This window comes from Amblyomma mixtum, chromosome 4 (genome assembly GCF_055824585.1).
Source record: "Amblyomma mixtum isolate Tamu chromosome 4, ASM5582458v1, whole genome shotgun sequence".
Taxonomy (NCBI): Eukaryota; Metazoa; Arthropoda; class Arachnida; order Ixodida; family Ixodidae; genus Amblyomma; species Amblyomma mixtum.
This window is the reverse complement of record NC_143015.1, coordinates 33,039,649-33,059,275: the sequence shown is the minus strand read 5'-3', so window position 1 is coordinate 33,059,275 and position 19,627 is coordinate 33,039,649. Positions and strand designations below refer to the sequence as shown.

The window sequence follows — 19,627 nt, the reverse complement described above, 5'->3', positions numbered from 1 at the left end:
ATTGCAATCACTCAGTTCAGCCCTTGGGCGCGGCCGGGCAGCCACCAAACCACGTGACGTGACGTCACGACAGCCGGAGGAAAAACCGTAGGTGAAGATGATGGCGATTCTTGGTGAGAATTGCAAACACAGTAAAAAGAAAAAAAAGATAAAAAAGAACGGCTGAGCATGGTGGCGGTTGCCACCGCCCCGTTTCAAAGGGGGCGCTCCTATCCATCCATCCATCCATCCATACGTCACGGAGGAAAAGCTGCTGAGAAAATCCAGTGCCGCCAAGCAATACCTCGCGCAAAAAGGCCGCGCAATATGCAACGCATTCTTGGCTTAACTAAGCTAAGCCAGGGCAAATTTTTTTTCTGTTTGGCTCCAAGTAGTCTCTGTTAGCTACTCCTTTTATTTTGCCTACAGGGGAAGTGAACTAATTGCCGAGAAGCTAAAGCAAAATTATTATGATAATGACTCCCTTCTCGGATATAGAGCGAAAGCCAACAAGCATCCAGAAAAAAAAAAGGAAACAAATATAGCGGGAACGGCCGGTTGCTGGGCCCTCACATGTTTACCACCTTCCATGGTTACCTTCTGTTCTCTGCCAAACAGCCATTTCAGCCGTGAAACCTGCGCAAACGCGCTTACAGACGTGCTTAAATAAAACCGGCGCAGAACGCGCGTCTCAACGATCCCGCGTTTTCGCCACTTGTTGGCTCGATATAGAGACCGCATTTCATCGTCGAGTTTAACAAAACACCTGCTCGCACTAATTCTGCGCGGCCTGCATTAACGAGGCAAGTTCGTGATTGCGGCATCTGCAGCATCGTCCCGGGAAACAGAAAGCAGACGGGACGTCGCATAAGTTGACTGGCACAGCCTAAATTTAGCGGCAGTGCAGTCATCGTTAAGCCACCGACACTCACTGCGGGTTGCCAACGCAGTCGCCGGCACGCGCAGAGGGCGCTGCTGTCAACAGGTGAGAGCTGCTTCATCAGGTGAGAGCTGCTTCATCAGACTGCTGATGCTTCTATGTAGGTCATAATTTTTTTCGATTGTTTGTATTGTGTTTGTACTTTAATTTTCTCGTTTTATTCACTTCAATTTTCCGTTAGTATATGTGGCTTCATTGCATCTGTTCTTTGAGATTTGATAATGTTTCCTACAATAGATTTATTATCATTTCTAAGGCCCCAAGTGTCTTCGGTTTATTAAGTACGCTACATTATTTTTACTTTTTTTCCCTGTTCTCTCCTTATGAACCTAACGAGTTATCTGGTCGTTCTCGTAGTATACGCTTATCTACAAGTAACAGGAGATCCCGATGCAGTCACTGACTCCGGCACCTCCTTCTGTATATCGATTTTTTTTTGCAACCACTTATGAATAAATTCAAATTGAGAAGTGTCCACAACTTGTGTGCTGCGTCAAGCTTCTCAGCTGCACTTTAAGCAGCATCCCCATTAAGCGCTAATTATTGCGGGCTACGCAGTGGACCACATTTCTTTGACGGTCGTGGTCGATTCCGCAAACAACTTCAGCAAGCTACGATCGAATCGCCTTATTTAAAGTCGCCTTCGAGAGAGAACTGCGATATCTTTGCCTTCGCCTCTTGTGGCACATTATAGGCGAAAATCTTTTCAGTTTAACTTGACCCATCCGGAGAAGACACCAGTAGGGCAGCTGGTCATCCACCTGGTAGTACAGCCGTTGCGTCGCACTGGGAAAACCGGGCGGCACTCGCAGTTTGGTGTCCTCAACCCCCAGCTGCAAGCGGGGACAACGGAGGAGGAGGCGACGTGTACCGACATGAGGTACAAAGAGCTTCTGCGAGGCGTCCTGGTCGCCACCGCATGGACCGTGGCCGTCGCCACCGCTATGCACGATGCGTTCCCTTGGGAGGAAAGCGAGGTTCTCCCGCCCATATGCCCAGAGTGTAAGAACGCAAGCGACCTTTACACGCTAGGTTAACTGGCTCTTAAAGTTGCACTGAAGAGGAATCTGAACTCGTCTGTTTGCCGCGGGAACTCAATCTGCACGTTCCGAGCGTTCTTAGAAACTGCGATTTATTGCCCTGTGTGGCTGATTTCCCTAATTAAATCGAATTAACGTCCGGCTCCAGCCTTTTTTTTTTAATTCTCCCTCCTACGGTGGGCGGAGTCGACCAACGCGTGGAGTGCCTTTCAGCCAGTCCCGCGGCGGCTTTTCGCTCTGCCATCGGCGGCGTAATACGTAGTAGTCCGTAGAAGCAAATAGTCCGCGCGTATTTTTATTTCTGCGGGCTTATTTTGCGGCTATATTATCTGCGAATGAAACTATTTATTCACGGAAACCTAAAAAACTAAATAAAGCGAAAGCAGAGCCTCCACGGAGCTGGCTGCAAGGCACTCCACGCGTTGGTCGACTCCGCCCACCGTACGAGGGAGAATTTAAAAAAAAAGGCGGGAGCCGGACGTTAATTCGATTTAATTAGGAAAATCAGCCACACAGGGAAATAAATCGAAGTTTTTAAGAATGCTCAGAACGTGTAGATCGAGTTCCCGCGGCAAAAAGACGAGTTCAGATTCCTCTTCAGTGCACCTTTAAGAGAAAGCGAGTCGGCTTGAGTTAGTGACGTCACAGAATACCCAGAAATTCTGGACAAAACCATTCTTCTGCGGGAAATAATTTATGAACGAAACTTTTTGCCACATTCCGTAGGATTTCGTAACGACAATCAATATATCCGCAGATCTCTTCGTGGGAGACGTGAATTTTTTTTTGCTATTAACGTTTTTGCTGTTGTCAACAATGTTACCCACTGGTTTATTATGGGAGACTAAACTACTCAACGCGATCGATGGAAAAACTTTAAAAGAAAGATTTTGCTTCGTATATATCGCAAGCATGAACCATTACATTCAATGTTTCACTAACGGTACCTTATAATATTCCAATATTCAAAATTTTTGTCCAAGAAAGCTGGACCAGATCCCGCAAAATATTTGCTTATATCGCACACAATCGTATGCACGCTATTATAAAACTCTCTTTTGTCCATATCTTGCGTGTGCGCATATACTCACACTTCTTTCACCGCTATCATGGTAAACCACTTTTCCCCAGTGAAGTGGTGCAGTTGTTTCGGTGGGCTCGCGGCGACTTATTGTATTGTAAATTCTGGTGTTTACCAGCTCAGCGTTTTCGTAACTTCTCTCCTAGCTGAAATCCTTAAATAAATAACAGACGTGCGATTGCCGATAACAGCGAGATATTATTGGGGGCCGATTCACAAGCCAGTGTGATGATGATCCCCGAGCTAGCAACACGACCTACCAAGGTATCCATGGGACTGGAAGAAGGGTGATATTAAAAGGACACTGAGGAATTAAATTCCATCCAACTTTTGTTCAGCGCAAAAATCGATTCTAAGGCGCCCTCCAGGTATGTTGATGTTTGTGTGGCCGCAAAAGACGCATTTCTCGCTGAAAAAAATTGGATTTAAAAATTTCGCGGCCACATGGTTTGGTTTGGTTTGGTTTATGGGGTTTAACGTCCCAAAGAGGCTATGAGAGACGCCGGAGTGGAGGGCTCCGGAAATTTCGACCACCTGGGGTTCTTTAGCGTGCACTGACATCGCACAGTACACGGGCCTCTAGAATTTCTCCTCCAAAGAAATTCTAGCCGCCGCGGCCGGGATCGAACCCGCGTCTTGGTACATGGTTCAAACTCGTAACATCTGCCGCAAAAGGACTCCGTGATCAGAGCTTCGAAACTAAAGGCTATGTGCCTTACCCTCCGAGATCTGCGATGTGCATAAACTATTTTCACGCACCGCATTCTACTTGCGAAATCGGCCGGTGATCGCCAGAGCAGTATTTAATTTCTTGCTCCTCTTTTAGATGATAAAGGCTCTGTTCCCATTATTCTTAGAATGCGGTAACACATCGATACAGGCCAGCTTAAGTTGTACTCGTGCCCCTTTAACCCCAGAACGGACGTGGATAAGCCAAGCTCGCCATAAACCGGCTGTCATTTCTAGCTCTTCAGGAGTCCAGGTTGTCGGAATCCTCCACTACAGCAAGGTTCAAGGCAAAATGCGAAATATATCTGAATAAAATGTTCATTTTCATCGCTTAGGTTGCTACCGTTCATTCACTGCAACATGTTGCTGACTTATGGTGGCGCATTTTGTTTCGTATTCTTGAAGTGCTATTCAACTCCAAGCATTTATTCCACACCTTTAGAGTGGTCCGGAGCAAAAAAAATCTGAAGAAAACTCAGCTTTACAGTGTTTGTAACGCTTTTAAAATTCACATATACTTGCATACGTGTAAAAATACAGCCTTTGCATCGATCTTCTGTAGCGAGTCAAAGCATTATAGGACAGTGAATTATAGGAATTATAGGAATACAACTTGTAGCATTAATGGGAAGATGAAGACAAGAGATGTAGTAACGCGCAAGCATACAATAAAAAAAGTTGACGCGAGAGAAATAGAGGTGATAATAGAATAACAAAACCCGCAATGAGTAACAAAGGATGAAATACAAAAATAACACGCCCGGGGAAAATTGCTGAGAGTGTGATTAAAGTATTACTCCTTTTTTCCTTCACAGGCTACGCATATAGTGTAGTAGTGATGTTAACGCGAAGTGCAATGAATGAGTGCGGAGGTAGGTGTGCGTACGGATGTGGTTGCCATATGTCATTGCGACATATTTCATAAATATTACTGTTTCTTGTTAAGGCCTATAATACTAAAACAAAATCATTTTCCTCTTTTATATGTCATGTGTGTCATTAGACTCCTCATAAAAGAACAGAACTGGGCGGATATTAAGGTTTTCAAAAAGCGGCTCTGTCATGCACGCATATGGTAAGCCGAAAATAGCATGCAGTTATTTTGTTTTGTTTTTGCATTAAAAGAAGTTTAGTCATGTTAGAGGCAGTGGCGTTTCCCCAATCAGGTAGCGATGCTGTGTATTCTTTTCTAAGGCAATACCAGTTAATGCCCGTTCTTTGCATTTTACACTCTGATACAAGGAATCACCATGAACAACCAGCCACTGTCAATGATTAGCGTTCATAATAAAAAAAAAATTCGTGTCGCTCAGCTAACCCTTTTCTTAACCTTCTCGTCTCGCTGCAGTGATAGAGAATGCGATGAAGTGCGACGACGCCGTCGGAAACAGCGACCTGTTCAAGCAGAACAAGGGAAAGTACGCTCCCCTCATGGTAGGTCGGATCGCACGAGAAGCACATCGCAACTAATCAGACGTCATTAGGCTGTAGACGTCATTTGCCTAAAACCAACGTTAATCGGGCTGAACGAATGCTGCAGTCGGTACTGCAGTACAAATCTGGTCCGTGGCCCGCGGTGGGTGGCACACCCGTGTACCACCCCTGCAGGAGGCAAAGTATGACACCGCTAGGTGTGTGTGTGTGTGTGTGGGGGGGGGGGGGGGGGGGGGCTCTTATCTTATCGCATAATAAAAAACGAGGCTACGGAGTTATACAGACACAGCTTGATTTACAGTGTAGCCTCTTTTTGCCTCGTTTTTCTCTCTAGGGCAGAAATTCGTACAGAAAGGCAATACGTGAGTGCGCGGAGACCACCCTGTCCATGGCAGATGTGCTGGGAGTCTGCGACGACGTAAACAGGGTAATAGCAGCCTTTCAATAGTGGAATTTGCTAGCTACTTTTCCGTATCAGTGCTTTCGCGTTGACTCATGTTTTCGTACGGGAACTTAACTGCACCTAATCAACAGCGGGGTTTAAACTTGACAAGCAAAAAAAAAAACTGAGGATGCGAAAATCATGCATAAGGGTGCGACAGCCGCAAACAGCGTCATGCCGGAGGTTAGCGTGGCCACATTACTACAACAACCATTAGCAACGTTGCATGGCTCTCAAAAGCCTAACATGCTGGCATTGAAAAGTTCTAGCTTGCTGTACACTAAAGCGCCGAAAAGCAGGTCCCTGAAGTGGTTCAAGCACTTAGCGACTGAACATACTGCGTTTTAAAAGTCACTCTTGCAGGAGCAGAATGATTTCTGCCTCCTCGATTGTAACGAGAGCATCAACAGACACTGGTCAGATTGCTCGCAGGCCAAATCAAATGCACTGACTTCAAGAACAGCGGACGCTGTGCGTCTCAGCTAGATTTTATGATGTTCACAATGACCAGTCTCGCACTGTTTGTGAAACGTTTACAAGACGCTGAGCTAACAGTGAATTTCGGTACGTTCTCTCCCTCTCTCTCGTTTCTCTGTTCAGCTTAAGAATGCCCTACGCTGCTACAGGGAAGCGACGTTGGCATGCTCGGTAAGAGGCCTTCGGATATATTTTTTGCGCCAGTGTTTGTCAGCGGTTGTGAGCACCGAAGTGATGGTGACAAGGGGCTCGCTTTGTCAGAAGCTCAGCAAAGAGGACGCGGACATCGCACATTCGGCAAGCATCGAATGAGTACTTATTGCAAAAGCGGTCAACGATATCCTCTCCAGGACTGAACAAAAAGTCGACTTGTGAGCATTGAGCGAAATTCAGTTGTCAAGCGTGAGTGTTTACATGCAAGTGCGAGGTCCGAGAAATATTTTCTGCTACCTTTATTCGTGCTCTGCGCTGCGGGCCTGTATGCATTCAGAAACGCGCAACAGCTTCCTATGAAAATGTTTAATTGATAACACACGCGGCAGAGTACATACGAACGCAGTAGCGTTAGATTGCACGTCCGCCTGCAGCCCCGGCGGTGTACGAACGAAATTCCCATTGGTCGACGACGATCTGACGTCACAGGCTATGGATCAGTTAAGGAGGAGCATGCGGCACAAATTCAAAAATAAAAGAAAAGAAAATTGAAATAAAATAATAAAAAATGAAATAATATAATAAAGAGGCGATGCATATAAAATTTTACATGAGAAATGAAAAATATGAAAAATAAAAATTAGAAAAAATACACATAACAAACAAACATACAGTAAAATAAAGAACCGTGTCTGTGTCTGCGAAGATGCACGTAAACAGGAGCACAGCCAACTGAAGGGAGCCATTACCGCTATCGTGTCACAGTCGTAAGGCGTAGCTTGCGTCCTCCGAATTTTTAAGTGGAAATTACAGTTTATATCCCTGTGAAACTTGGGAGTTATTTTCCCGCCGGGAGCAGCTGCCTCAGACAAAGCAACAAACTCCAAGGGCTGCTCAGAACGCCCTATCGCTACAGAGTTGTTGAAAAGGCTTCTGCGCTGGAGCGCATTGGGTAGTCGTCACTTAACGACATTTGGGGTGCACAGCATTCATTTAAAATGCGGTTATTAAAGTCAGCGCACATTTAATGTAAGGGAGTTGGGGTCAGACGAGGATGTAAGCAAAGAGAAAAAGTTTAATTGAAAACTGAGCCAAAGCATGGTCTCCAACAACGTGTACGTCCATTATCACGAAGGCTGTGCAAAACTATTGTCCTGGAACACCGGCGCTATCTGATGGGTCGTACAGCAAAAGAAAGCCGCGCATCGGACAATGCGATAGACGGTTGGCTACCGCAGGGGTTGTCGCTCTCGGTAAGCTGAAAGGCCTTATACGATCTTGCTGGTTGCTCGCGTCTGTGCGGCAGAGAACGACATCGGTGCTTGAAAACAAGAGCAGTAATCCACGAAAGAGGCACACAGCTGCTGAACAGGCGGTGCAGTCAAGCCGAATATCCTTTATAACGTTCAAAAGGCGAGTGTAGCCTTCTTTCCAGGACACAATGTCTGAGATTTTACAGGGGCATCAATCCGACTCATTCACCACATGTTCTCTTTCCTCAAAGCCGAATTTTTGAAACGAGTATAGACGTAAAATTTCCGGTCGCGTGTTTCCCTGTTCGTGATGATGCGCGAGGCATTACTACTCATGCGTCATCACGTGGTATCCGCTCATAACCATAGAAATATTTATAATTAAATTTCTTCTCTTATGCTATCTTGGCACCAACACCCGAGCGCTGTCCGGGACGTCAAAGTTTACTATAGAAACTCTCATATAAACGATGCTGCGTCGTTTTAATTCACCCCAATAGTAATGCCAGCCTATAAAGAATGTCGCGGCAGCGACTGTACTGCAGTTATTCCATGGCCTTACGTGACCTATACTGCCATTTTCGTCCTGTCGTTCAAACCGTGGGGTATGCTCGCCACAGCAGGCCTCTTTCCTCAGTAGTCATCGTTGAAGTTCAATTCTTTTTTTTTATTATTATGCGCAGCCTCCGGAAGCCACAAAGGTAGTTGAGAAGCTGGTAACCATGTTCGAGGTGAGTCCACGCGCACCTCGGGGGGTTGTCCGTCCGACAAGATATCAGGATGCCTCGATACAGGATCTAACCTCTCAGTAATGGGTATCAGTAGGTGCCGAATACCGCCTTCGTTGAACGCCCGGCGACTTCAAAGTTTCAGGCCATATTTTATTTTATGGCCTAGTAGTGGCCCAGTGGTCTCAGCATCCGACTCGCATGCGGGGGAGGTACGGGGTTCGATCCCCAGTGCCTCCGGGTGCCCACCGGTGATACAATGGGCACAAGGTTTACCTTGGCCCGGTGCTCGGCTTATTTAGGGTGAAATGATTGGCAAATGGTCTGACTCCACCTTGAGTAGAAAAAATGGCTGAGGCTTAGCTAAGGTTAAGCCTAGTCAGATGCGAAGCATATTGATGGCTAGGCTTGGTAATACATGACTTTCCTTGGTTGACGTTCATCCCGCTCTTCATCGGTCTCTGTGGCACGCTGAAGCTTTCGCTTCTCGTTCAAATCAGCCCTGCTTCTAGGCGGCATCCCAACACGTGGCCGCCTCGTAAGTGCCCGGAGAGTTGTGTTGTGTTGTGACTGAGAGAAGGATGAAGAGGAAATTGCACGGGCCTGCTACTGGCTCTAGCCAAGCCACCACCGCTGCCACGTGCAGATAGAGGAGAGTTAAAAGATCAGAGGAAAGAGAAAAAGGAAAGAAAAGACGCGCGTCGCAGCAACAACTGCGTCCGCCGGAGCGGACGCTGCTCAAAAAGAAGCGGCCGAAGCCGCGCTCGCCGAAGCGAGAACAGATTGCCCGGAGAGCGAGGCAAGCTCAGCTTTATACCGCTGCTGTAGCGTCACGTGGTCAGCCGCCGCGCCTCTGATGTGGAGGCTCCACCGCCGCGGCGGACCGCGCGAGCCGGCAGCCCATCTCTCCTCTGCTGTGACGTCATGTTGTCACGTGGTGTCACGTGGTCACGCTAAAGGTCAATGGTAGCTCCACCGCCGCGCTCGACGGGCTGTAGTGTAGCTCTAGTAATATGTTTCGCATAAAAAATATGCCCAGGCTTAGCTTGGTTAAGCCAAGAATGCGTTGCATATTGCGCGGTCTTTTTGCGCGAGGTATTGCTTGGCGGCACTCGATTTTCTCAGCAGCTTTTCCTCCGTGACGTATGGATGGATGGAAGGAGCGCCCCCTTTCGGGGCGGTGGCAACCGGCACCATGCTCAGCCGTCTTTTTTTGTTTTGTTTTTCTTTTTTTTAACGTGGTTTGGTGACGTCACGTCACCACGTGACGTGACGTCACCAAACCACGTGACGTCAGGTCACATGGTTTGGTGGCTGCCCGGCCGCGCCCAAGGGCTGAACTGAGTGATTGCAATATGCTACGCATAAAAATACCTTGTGCCATGGCGCACTTAGGCCACAGATGCCCTTGCGTCGTTAAAAAAAAAACCATCATCACCATCATCATAATTTTTTTATATTATTCTGCAGTAGATATGCACCGACCGTTTAGTTTAGCGGGGCTCTGTGTGGGCATAGTTTGTGCATACTTGACGATGAACGAGCCCCGATTATGAGGTCGCCAAGCAGCGCTCGCGTCACATCCGGTAATTCTTGAGCGTTGTTCCTTCGCGCTGGAAACAATCCCCAGATCGCCGCCAACAACAGCGACGACGACGCTGCAGATGCAGCGCGAAATAAGTCTGACGTCACGCAAGCTGCCGATGCTCCTGAAAAAAATCACCCGTCCCGTTTCAGAAGTGCGTCGTGGATGATTTCCAGACTGGGTAGCCTACGACGACGACCCCGACGAAATCATCCTCATAGGTTCCACCGATTGCTTCCACCGAGGAATCCACCGACTGCTTGGCCAGAGAGGAATGGAAAAAAATAAACGACTTCCGAGTTACAACCGCTGTACTTGTTTTACCTTTTTTTTTTAATTTGCGGGAGAGCCACACTACCGGAGACTCACACACGTACGCGCGGAAATACCTTCTATAAAATAAAAAAAAATTCCTACGAGCGCCACACCGCTCCAGCTGCGGGACATCATCACCATGTCCAGAAACAGCCAGATAATCGATTTTACTATGGAAAAAGGGCTGAATGTAGTGGTGCTCATTATTAGTATCATTACATCCAATGTAGTGGCAATCATCAATGTCATGACATCCAGTTCTTGTTCGTATTAGAGTCGGTTATGTGGCTGTTTCTGGCTATGCTGATGCTTGTCCGTCAGCAAAAGACGTCTTTACTGCTGAGGGAATGGTATTTAAGAATTGTCCCGCCACTAGACTCTGTGACGTGTACATAGAAAAAGACTGTGCCATCACCACGCTGAAGTGAGTGAAGGTGTAGCCTAGCCTCCGAGATCCACGCCAGAAAGAAAACAGATTCTGCTGACACACCGCGGTATACTTGCGAAATTGGCCAGTGGTGGCGACACCAGTACCTCACTGTCTGGACTCGCACCGCTTATAAAAGCTTCGTTTTAGTAGAAAGTACCGTTTTTTTTTAGTTAGTACGCAAAGATCTATCGCACACTAACATATCGCATATTAGAATATAAAGGATGCATCTTACCGGTGCTCACCTATGGGGCAGGAACGGCAAGGCTAATTAAGGACAACGCAGCGAGCTATGGAAAGAAAAATGATAGGTGTAACTTTAAAGAGGAATAGGGCAGAGTGGGTGAGGGAACAAAAGCGGGTTCATGACATCCTAGTTGAAATCAAGAGGAAGAAGTGGGCTTGGGCAGGGCGTGTAACGCGAAGGCAAGATAACCGCCGGTTCTTACGGGTAACCGAGTGGATTCCGAGAGAAGGCAAGCGTAGCAGGGGCGGCAGAAAGTTAGGTGGGGGGTGAGATTAAAGATTTTCCGGGGACACGGTGGCCGCAGTTGGCAGAGGACCGGTTTAATTGGATATATATAGGAGAGGTGTTTGCCCTGCAGTGGGCATAGCCAGACTGATGATGATGATGATGGTGAATCCATCGATGTACGCCAACTTCACTTTGTCCTCAATACCCTTTTTAAGCTGGCGCCCACAGTCTGCCGGAATTTACTGATGGGTGAGGCGCACAATCGCCAGAATTCTTGTGCCAGTGCGGCAGCATATGTGCCAGCACTGGCCGCCCATGGCTGTCTTCAAAAAAAAAAAAAGAAAACGAAGCAGGGGATGTAGCCCGCCGTAAGTAATATGCATAGCAGTTTTTAGAATTTAGAAAACGCGGTTACCCTCCGCGCTATCGCCAAACGAACTTTAGCTACACCACGCCAAATGCGTGCGCTTGCGAGCATAGCAACCTCTCCAGTGCACGTAACTCGTCGAAATAGCCAAAATTTATTGGACCACAGCGCCGAGGGCAACCGCGTTTTCGAAATTCTAAAACCGGTATGGATTTTATTTACAGTGCACTAAACACCTCTCAGTAATTAAGGAGTTGAACAGTAATAGTGTTAAAAAGTTAACCATTCAATATTAGTTAAGCAGCCTGCTATAGTTACCACGTCGTAGCTGTATTCTGGTGTATTACACGACTGACTGCGCTATGCCGAAAAAAGCGCTCTCCTAACTCACAAAGCCTATTTATAAACATTGTGCAAATTCTTAAGTGAAACACCCTGTGTAACATGTACATTGCACAACACGCATCTCACCGTGCAGAACAGTCCACAAGAAATAAACGTTATGCTAGCTGCTCATTGCCGGCAAGCAGAGCATATAGGATGTCTAGATACTAATTTTGTAGACTCTACCTCACGGCCATGGGCAAAGGCTCGTCGAATCTATTTTAGGCCCACCTGGTACGGAGGCGATAAACAGACCGGCCAGCCTGCCGAGTCGAAGACGAGCTCCACCGCATCGCACGGGGGAATGACCGGAAAGCCAGAGGCGCGAACGATCCGCTTCCGGGTAAACAGCGAAGTTGTTTGAGCAGTTTGGGAAAAAGGCCAGGCAAGCGCCCTGCCCACAGCTTTGCCTTCTCGCGAAAGTTCGCGTAGTTTGCGCGAGCCGAATGGACCCCGCTCAGCCGTCGTCACAAATGCATTTGTATTTGGAGCAAACAGCGATGCAGCGAGAACTCAGCCTCGATTGGTGGACATCGGTTAGCCGCAATGAAAAAAGCTTCCAAGTTGACAAAGCGGATTTCAGCACCCGGCAGAAAGGCACATTTGTTGGCATGGAAACAATAAGAGTAATTTTACAAGTTCGCAAGCTCCAATTGATGCGCTCTGGAAATACGAGCGCCGATCTCCGTCGCCCCGTCAGGGCAGCGCTTGTAAAGATTGTTGAACCAACTTAACAGATAAATATATCATCATGTATGGTAAACCAAAGACACGCGACTAGGACAAAATCGCGCAGGCAGCCTGCGAGCATGAAATGGCTGGACTTTGAAAAACACGTCGGTCAGATCCACCCGAGTACTCGAAAAAAAAAAAAAAAAGAAATGGCCGGGTCCGTTCGACGTTCTCGGGAAAAAACTGTTGGTTCCAACCGACGTACAGTCTTTGTCAAAAGTAACCAGGATGCACGTTTTTCTTCTCAGTCGTATATTAAAGCTATTATAGCAGCTCTCAAGGTCGAAATCTCTGGTACGGTAAGAAGAACCTCTGTCCTAACCTTCAAAGAACTTTTTGATCTTTAGGGATGCCGTGAGGGCTGTACTATACGAATGAGAAGCAAACCATGGAGCCTGGTTACTTTTGACAAAGACTGTACCTTTAGCCCAAGACAAATTTGCGTATTAGTAAGTGCGCCAACAAAGGCTAGACATGTAATCCGTTGTAGTAGAACTATAAGAGCGCGAGGCGTGCTCCTTCGGCCAGGAGAGCGAAGCGCACAGATTCGGAAGCGGTCGCCAAGCGCTGGAAGCTAGCACGGTACTGCCAGCCCGTTAGGCACCTGAATAGTAGGTAAGCGTTCCGTCACTATAACGAAATTAGCGAGAACCATGAAGAAAACATTACCGAACCCTAAGACAAGCGAAAGCTTACGCATCACATTCCTATACCGTCTGCAAAGCGCTCTTAACCGACTCGGGGGTATAGCTCAGTGGTAGAGCATTCGACTGCAGATCGAGAGGTCCCCGGTTCAAACCCGGGTGCCCCCTCTTCTTTTTTTCTTTTCCCCAAGAGTGTTTTTTTTTTTTTGCCCCTATTCAAACATGGACTTCACAGTTCTTCTCCGCCTCATCTCACCTCCCAAAAGAAAAAGAAGTGCAGTGTGCACTTTTTCTTCAAAACACAGCTCTCCACTTTGCTCGTATTTGCTTTTCAAGCGCTGCGCGCACATGAACGTCATCAGAGATTTCTGCGCACGCAACAGTGAGCTAGTCTAATCATGTCTGCATTTACTAGTCATGCTTGCAGCGAAAAGCAAAAGCGACAATCAAAGTTTCGCTTTCGCGAAAAAGGCAACAAGAAATCCGTCGCGACCGTTTTGTCTCCCTGGATCTGTGCTGCCATCTGGCGGTGGGGTTGTGAAACTGAAACAGGGGGTGTGTCGCAGAGGCGCGGGATTTTCAAAAAGTTTGCTGCGCCTCGCACAGTCCAATTTATCCACCGTGATTTCTAGCAATCCTCCGAAAAGAAGTCGGGTGCGTCCAGCTTAAAAAATAGCATTTCAGCATCAGCAAAGACGTGAATTTCTTCGCCGTAGAAAGCATTTGATTTCAACGAAGTACTCATCTCATAAAAAGGGGGCGGATTTGTGGGGCCACTTTACAGGGGGCGGTTAAAGACAACGGGTGAGGCCCCATGTGGATCATGAATTCCTCAAACTGTTTTCACCCCCCCCCCCCCCCCCCCCCCAAGAGAACAGAAAGCGTTAAGCGTGGTTTTTCACTGGAAAATTTCTCTCTTGGGAGGGAGGGGAGCCGACAACCGGAAAGGAGTTGCAGCCAGAGGCCCAACGCATCCCACTGTTTTTACCATACGATGTCAAGAAAACGTCGCCTTACACCACGGCATGGCGCCCTTCTTTTAATCGCTTCCCTTGCCTGCCAAGAGATGGCGCACGTAAAGCGATGATTTGACGCTACGGCTGTCAGCAGTAACGAGAGCATCACCTTCGCGAGGCGGTAGCCAGATTAAGTAGAACGCCCTGCGCGGCCATAGGCTTCAGCTTCGTGACTTGTGGGCTGCACAGGAATAACCGCTTGGAATCCTAACCAGAAGAAAACAAAACAAAAAAAAACATTGATGCCAAGACTCCTCCCATGCTGGGGCTACAGCTGCATGCTACGGCTATTCGAACATATAAACGCACTTGAGATTTTAAGCAGAAGATAAATAGTTACCATTTAGCGAGCATCCACCAAACCCATATGAGATCTTGAAGGCACACCTCAGTACACAACACTTAAAGAAGCATAATAAACGGCTAAGGTGGCCCTGCCATGTCGAAAGGTCGTAAGCAAGCGACCAAGTGAGCACGAACGGAACGAGTAACTCCTTCTTCCCACCCCCCTGAAGGCCACCCACTGTAGGGAGCGATATCAACGCTGACGCAACGAACAGGCCAGTCAGCACGCCCATTATTACCGACGGAGAGAACTGCGAAAGATTTGGCTGAGCACAACACGCTCACGTTCCGTCTCAGCTCGCTGAGTAGCGTGCCCAGCGTGCCCCTAGAGTTACTGTATATGCTAGCATATATAGTAACTCTACGTGCCCCCCTACGTGCGCGCCCCCCCGGCAGCAGTCCCGGGTACCAATATGACCGCGGCGGCCACGTTTCGATGGAGGGCGAAACGCAAAATGTGCCCGTGTGCTGTGCAACGTCAATGCACGTTGAAGGACCCCAGGGGTTAGTCGAAACGAAGACCGAGATGACCACTACATCGCCTCTATCTAGCTCTGCTTTCTTGCAAGGCCTTCCTTCATTCGTTTACTCAGTGCTTACACAGTGAGGTGTACGTCGAAAAGGACTCCGTGATCACCGATTAAAGTGAATGACAGTGTAGCCTTGAATCCGAGATCCGTGCAGGCAAATGTGCGCAGCGCAACTTGCGAAATCGGCCCATTTTTATCATACAAATGCTGCGTTTTCAGTGAAATGATAGCGTGTTTGTAGTCATAACGCAATGATTTATCAGTACAGACCAAATTTAAATTTCATCTCAATTTTCCTTGGTAATAAGTAATTAGCAATTTGTAATAAGTAATAAGTTTGTAATTGTTCGTAATATGCCGTGATATCCACCCAAGCGCAGCCATAAAGCTAGAAAGGAAAGCTTCGAGCTATTGATCAATTCGCCCTCTCCGTACCATAAGCTTGCCTCCCGGTTAGCTCAGTTGGTAGTGCACCTGCTCCGGTGAAGCGGTGGTCCCGGGTTCGATCCCCGGACCCGGACAAATTCTTCCTTAACTGCGAAGTTTCTGATCAACATGGCTGCTTTCGGGTGGATGGGAATGAGTAAGTGCTCCTTATTACACACTTACTCCACCTTGGAGGATTCCCCTAAACATTTGACCTCAATGTCTCTGTCAGGTCAGGGCCCACCTCGATCGCATAATAGCATGCGGAGCGCTGGATGGATCATGGAAGACAGTTGGGCTAGTTGGTGTGAATTCGTTAATGACTGCGACATTGCAACTAGCGTGGAAACACAAGGACAGCGACACAAGAAACCGACGGGACAGCACGCTAGACTTCAACTGACGTTTTAATGCACACATGACAGATTTTTACACTTCTATTCGGCGCATGCTCAGGAGACTGTACCCCCGCCCCCTTCTCTTTATCACGAAGCAGGTTGTCAAGCAAACAGTAAAGATTTAAACCAAATTGACGCGCAAGTTTTTCGACAGATAGATTAACGCTTTTCTCGTGAGGGCTACTGAGGGTGTGCTCACGCACTTGTCCCCTGCCTTATCAATGCAAAATGCTTCAACTATCTCCCTATCACCCTGCCTATGAAGCCGCCTCAGCACTCTCGTGTGGCTAAAGAGTGGAACGCATTTTTCTTCATTTCCGCCTGTTGTTTTGACTTTGCATTTGCGGCAATGTGCGGCCAAATGGCCCCCCGCCATCAGAGCTGCGACTGTAGTCCGGTGTTTTCGTAGCCTTTCGTTCAGGCACTGGCCTGTTTGGCCAATATAACATTTACCACAGGTCAGTGGGATAAGATACACCACACCGATGGTGCAGTTCACAAACCGCCTGGCGTGTTTTGTTGCGCAGGTTTTTGCCTGGTAAGCATTGTTGACCATTCGGCACATCCTAGACAGCTTTTGTGGGGCAGTCAAAACGACAGGGATGCCGCACTTTCCCGTGGCCTTTTTGAGGCGATGGGACAAGTTGTGCATGTAGGGCACAGGCACCGGACGTCCCCCCGGGCCGTCATTGCAGCAACCTGCTGTCTTGCGCCCCTGTCGGAGCTCTTTCATAAGGCTCTCAGCGACAGACGCCAGTATGCTGACAGGGAAGCCAGCGCTACGCAGACGGAGCACTTGCTGCTCAACACTCACGTTCACTTTGTGCTCACAAGACTTCTGAAGAGCGGCTCTTAGGCAGTTCAGTGCTATCCCTCTCTTTACGGTTATCGAATGGGCCGAATTATAGCTAAGAACAGGCTTTTTTGAACGAGGGAAGTATGTTTTAGTGTTTTCCAAAAATGTGGTAAGGGTCTGAGTTTTACTCGTGAGGTTCCTGATGAGGGTTGCTTACGTTACCTTGACCTCAGCATTAGCTTTAGTAGTAGCTCAATATGCTGGACATACTTCCCTCGTTCAAAAAAGCCTGTTCTTAGCTGTAATTCGGCCCATTCAAGAACCGTAAAGAGAGGGATAGCACTGAACTGCCTAAGAGCCGCTCTTCAGAAGTCTTGTGAGCACAAAGTGAACGTGAGTGTTGAGCAGCAAGTGGTCCGTCTGCGTAGCGCTGGCTTCCCTGACAGCATACTGGCGTCTGTCGCTGAGAGCCTTATTAAAGAGCTCCGACAGGGACGCAAGACAGCAGGTTGCTGCAATGACGGCCCGGGGGGACGTCCGGTGCCTGTGCCCTACATGCACAACTTGTCCCATCGCTTCAAAAAGGCCGCGGGAAAGTGCGGCATCCCTGTCGTTTTGACTGCCCCACAAAAGCTGTCTAGGATGTGCCGAATCGTCAACAATGCTTACCAGGCAAAAACCTGCGCAACAAAACACGCCAGGCGGTTTGTGAACTGCACCATCGGTGTGGTGTATCTTATCCCACTGACCTGTGGTAAATGTTATATTGGCCAAACAGGCCAGTGCCTGAACGAAAGGCTACGAAAACACCGGACTACAGTCGCAGCTCTGATGGCGGGGGGCCATTTGGCCGCACATTGCCGCAAATGCAAAGTCAAAACAACAGGCGGAAATGAAGAAAAATGCGTTCCACTCTTTAGCCACACGAGAGTGCTGAGGCGGCTTCATAGGCAGGGTGATAGGGAGATAGTTGAAGCATTTTGCATTGATAAGGCAGGGGACAAGTGCGTGAGCACACCCTCAGTAGCCCTCACGAGAAAAGCGTTAATCTATCTGTCGAAAAACTTGCGCGTCAATTTGGTTTAAATCTTTACTGTTTGCTTGACAACCTGCTTCGTGATAAAGAGAAGGGGGCGGGGGTACAGTCTCCTGAGCATGCGCCGAATAGAAGTGTAAAAATCTGTCATGTGTGCATTAAAACGTCAGTTGAAGTCTAGCGTGCTGTCCCGTCGGTTTCTTGTGTCGCTGTCCTTGTGTTTCCACGCTAGTTGCAATGTCGCAGTCATTAGCTGGATGGATGGACGGATAAGATTGGCCCCTTTGAAACGGGGTGGTGACAGTTGCCACCATGCTCAGATTTCTTTAATATTTGTTCAACTGTGTTGTAAATTCTCATTAAAATTCGCCATTTTCTCTCACTACAGTTTCCTACACCTCAAACCTTATGCCACCTCTCTGCTTTTCAGCCACCAATCTTCCAATCACTTTTTGCTAACTTCCAGTGCAGATTTATTCAGAAGTGTTCAAAAAAGCGAATCTAGTGCATTCTGTCGAGACGCAGTAACATTATCACAGAATAGCGTCCGGTTCCGCGGAGAAGGTTCCCTACGGACAGCTGCCGCAGTGAAGCAATGGCGGCAACACCGAACGCAACAGGTGAAACGGAAAAGTCGCAAGGCGGAACAAAACCGCAGACAGGCCTGTAGCAAAGAGCAGTGGCGTGCTCCCGCAGTGTTTGCCCCTTGCTCTTAATGGGCGTACAGCGTCTCGGCCATTCTCTCGGGCACGGTGCTATAGGAGGGGCGTTACGGGACAAGGGCTTCCGGAACAAGAGCGGAAGCGTCCAATTTGTTTGCCGCAACGGAAGCGGGAGAAGAACACAGGCGCGGATCAGGATGTTCATGTGTGTGTGTGTGTTTTGCACCGGGTTAACAGCAGCACCTGTCCTCCGTTTACGCGCGCACCGTATACTGGAGTGCTTCGCGGAAGAGATAAATGCAGGTGTTCTCGCACGGTGCGGCCTCCTTTAATGCGATAATTGCATGTCCGGCCTTTATTGCCTCGGGCAGGCACAGAGTACGCTGCAGGTGCTAATAACAAGAACATCTGCTCAGACAATGCTCGGCTGCTGATGGTGGCGTGAAAGCACTCGTTTAAATCTTTTTTTTATTATTATTATTATTTACACGGACATCAAAGCAGAGGTAGCTGCCTGACGGTGGCGCCGGCTGCGCGGCTCCGAGTAAGGGAAGAAATCGCCAGAACTGAGGATACAAAGCTCAACAAAGGACAGTGCAACTACAACGCGTACTATACGGAATATAGAGATTCTTTTCCCGGGTGTCTGCGAAAACCTTGCGTCCTTGTGCGCTTTGCACAAGGGTCTATATGCGTTCTAGTTACGTTCTGCATGCCAGTAAAGTAAGACAAAGGCGAGAGTTGGACGAAATCTCGTCTGGTCTGGGAAAATCATAATAAAACTTAAAAGGACGCCGACCAGAAGCAAAAACAAAAAAGCGACGTTTCGGCTCCCATACGGGAGCTGAAACGTCGCTTCTTTGTTTTTGCTTTTGCCGGTCTCGTTTTAAGTTTCACTATAAAGTAAAACATGTCTGTCGAAATGGTTAACACTTGGCGCAAGCAGTAGTGAGTAATGAGTTTCTTTTATTTTTTATTCCTTCCGCAGCCAGTTTCTGCAGGGTAAGCAGGGTTACTGCCTCCCTAAATTGGGCTAGTGCGGTTTCTCACACCAAGCTCTGCCGTGGTAATTTGCCGAAGGGTGTAGTTACAGCCTGTGTAAAGAAGGCAGCACGTGGCCTTACATGAATGAATGTTGAGCGTTGCAGACCTCTTTTATAATGGTGACCTGGCAAAGGGAATCTGCTCAACGAATCTGCTGCCTGTTGAATTCAACTCACTGCGACTTAT

At 48.0% G+C, this 19,627-nt stretch overlaps 1 protein-coding gene, 1 non-coding gene and 1 pseudogene across 8 annotated transcripts in view; 2 read left to right on the top strand and 1 right to left on the bottom strand.

The window, feature by feature from the left end:
• The window catches only part of sick (sickie), a 973,111-nt gene that overhangs the window by 458,374 nt on the left and 495,110 nt on the right, over nt 1-19,627 (bottom strand). The gene's annotated exons all lie outside the window — the stretch shown is intronic.
• LOC149346086 (uncharacterized) lies at nt 1,795-10,062 on the top strand (annotated as a pseudogene).
• Nucleotides 13,285-13,356, top strand: TRNAC-GCA (transfer RNA cysteine (anticodon GCA)). Its single transcript has one exon. It is a non-coding gene; the product is annotated as a tRNA-Cys (tRNA).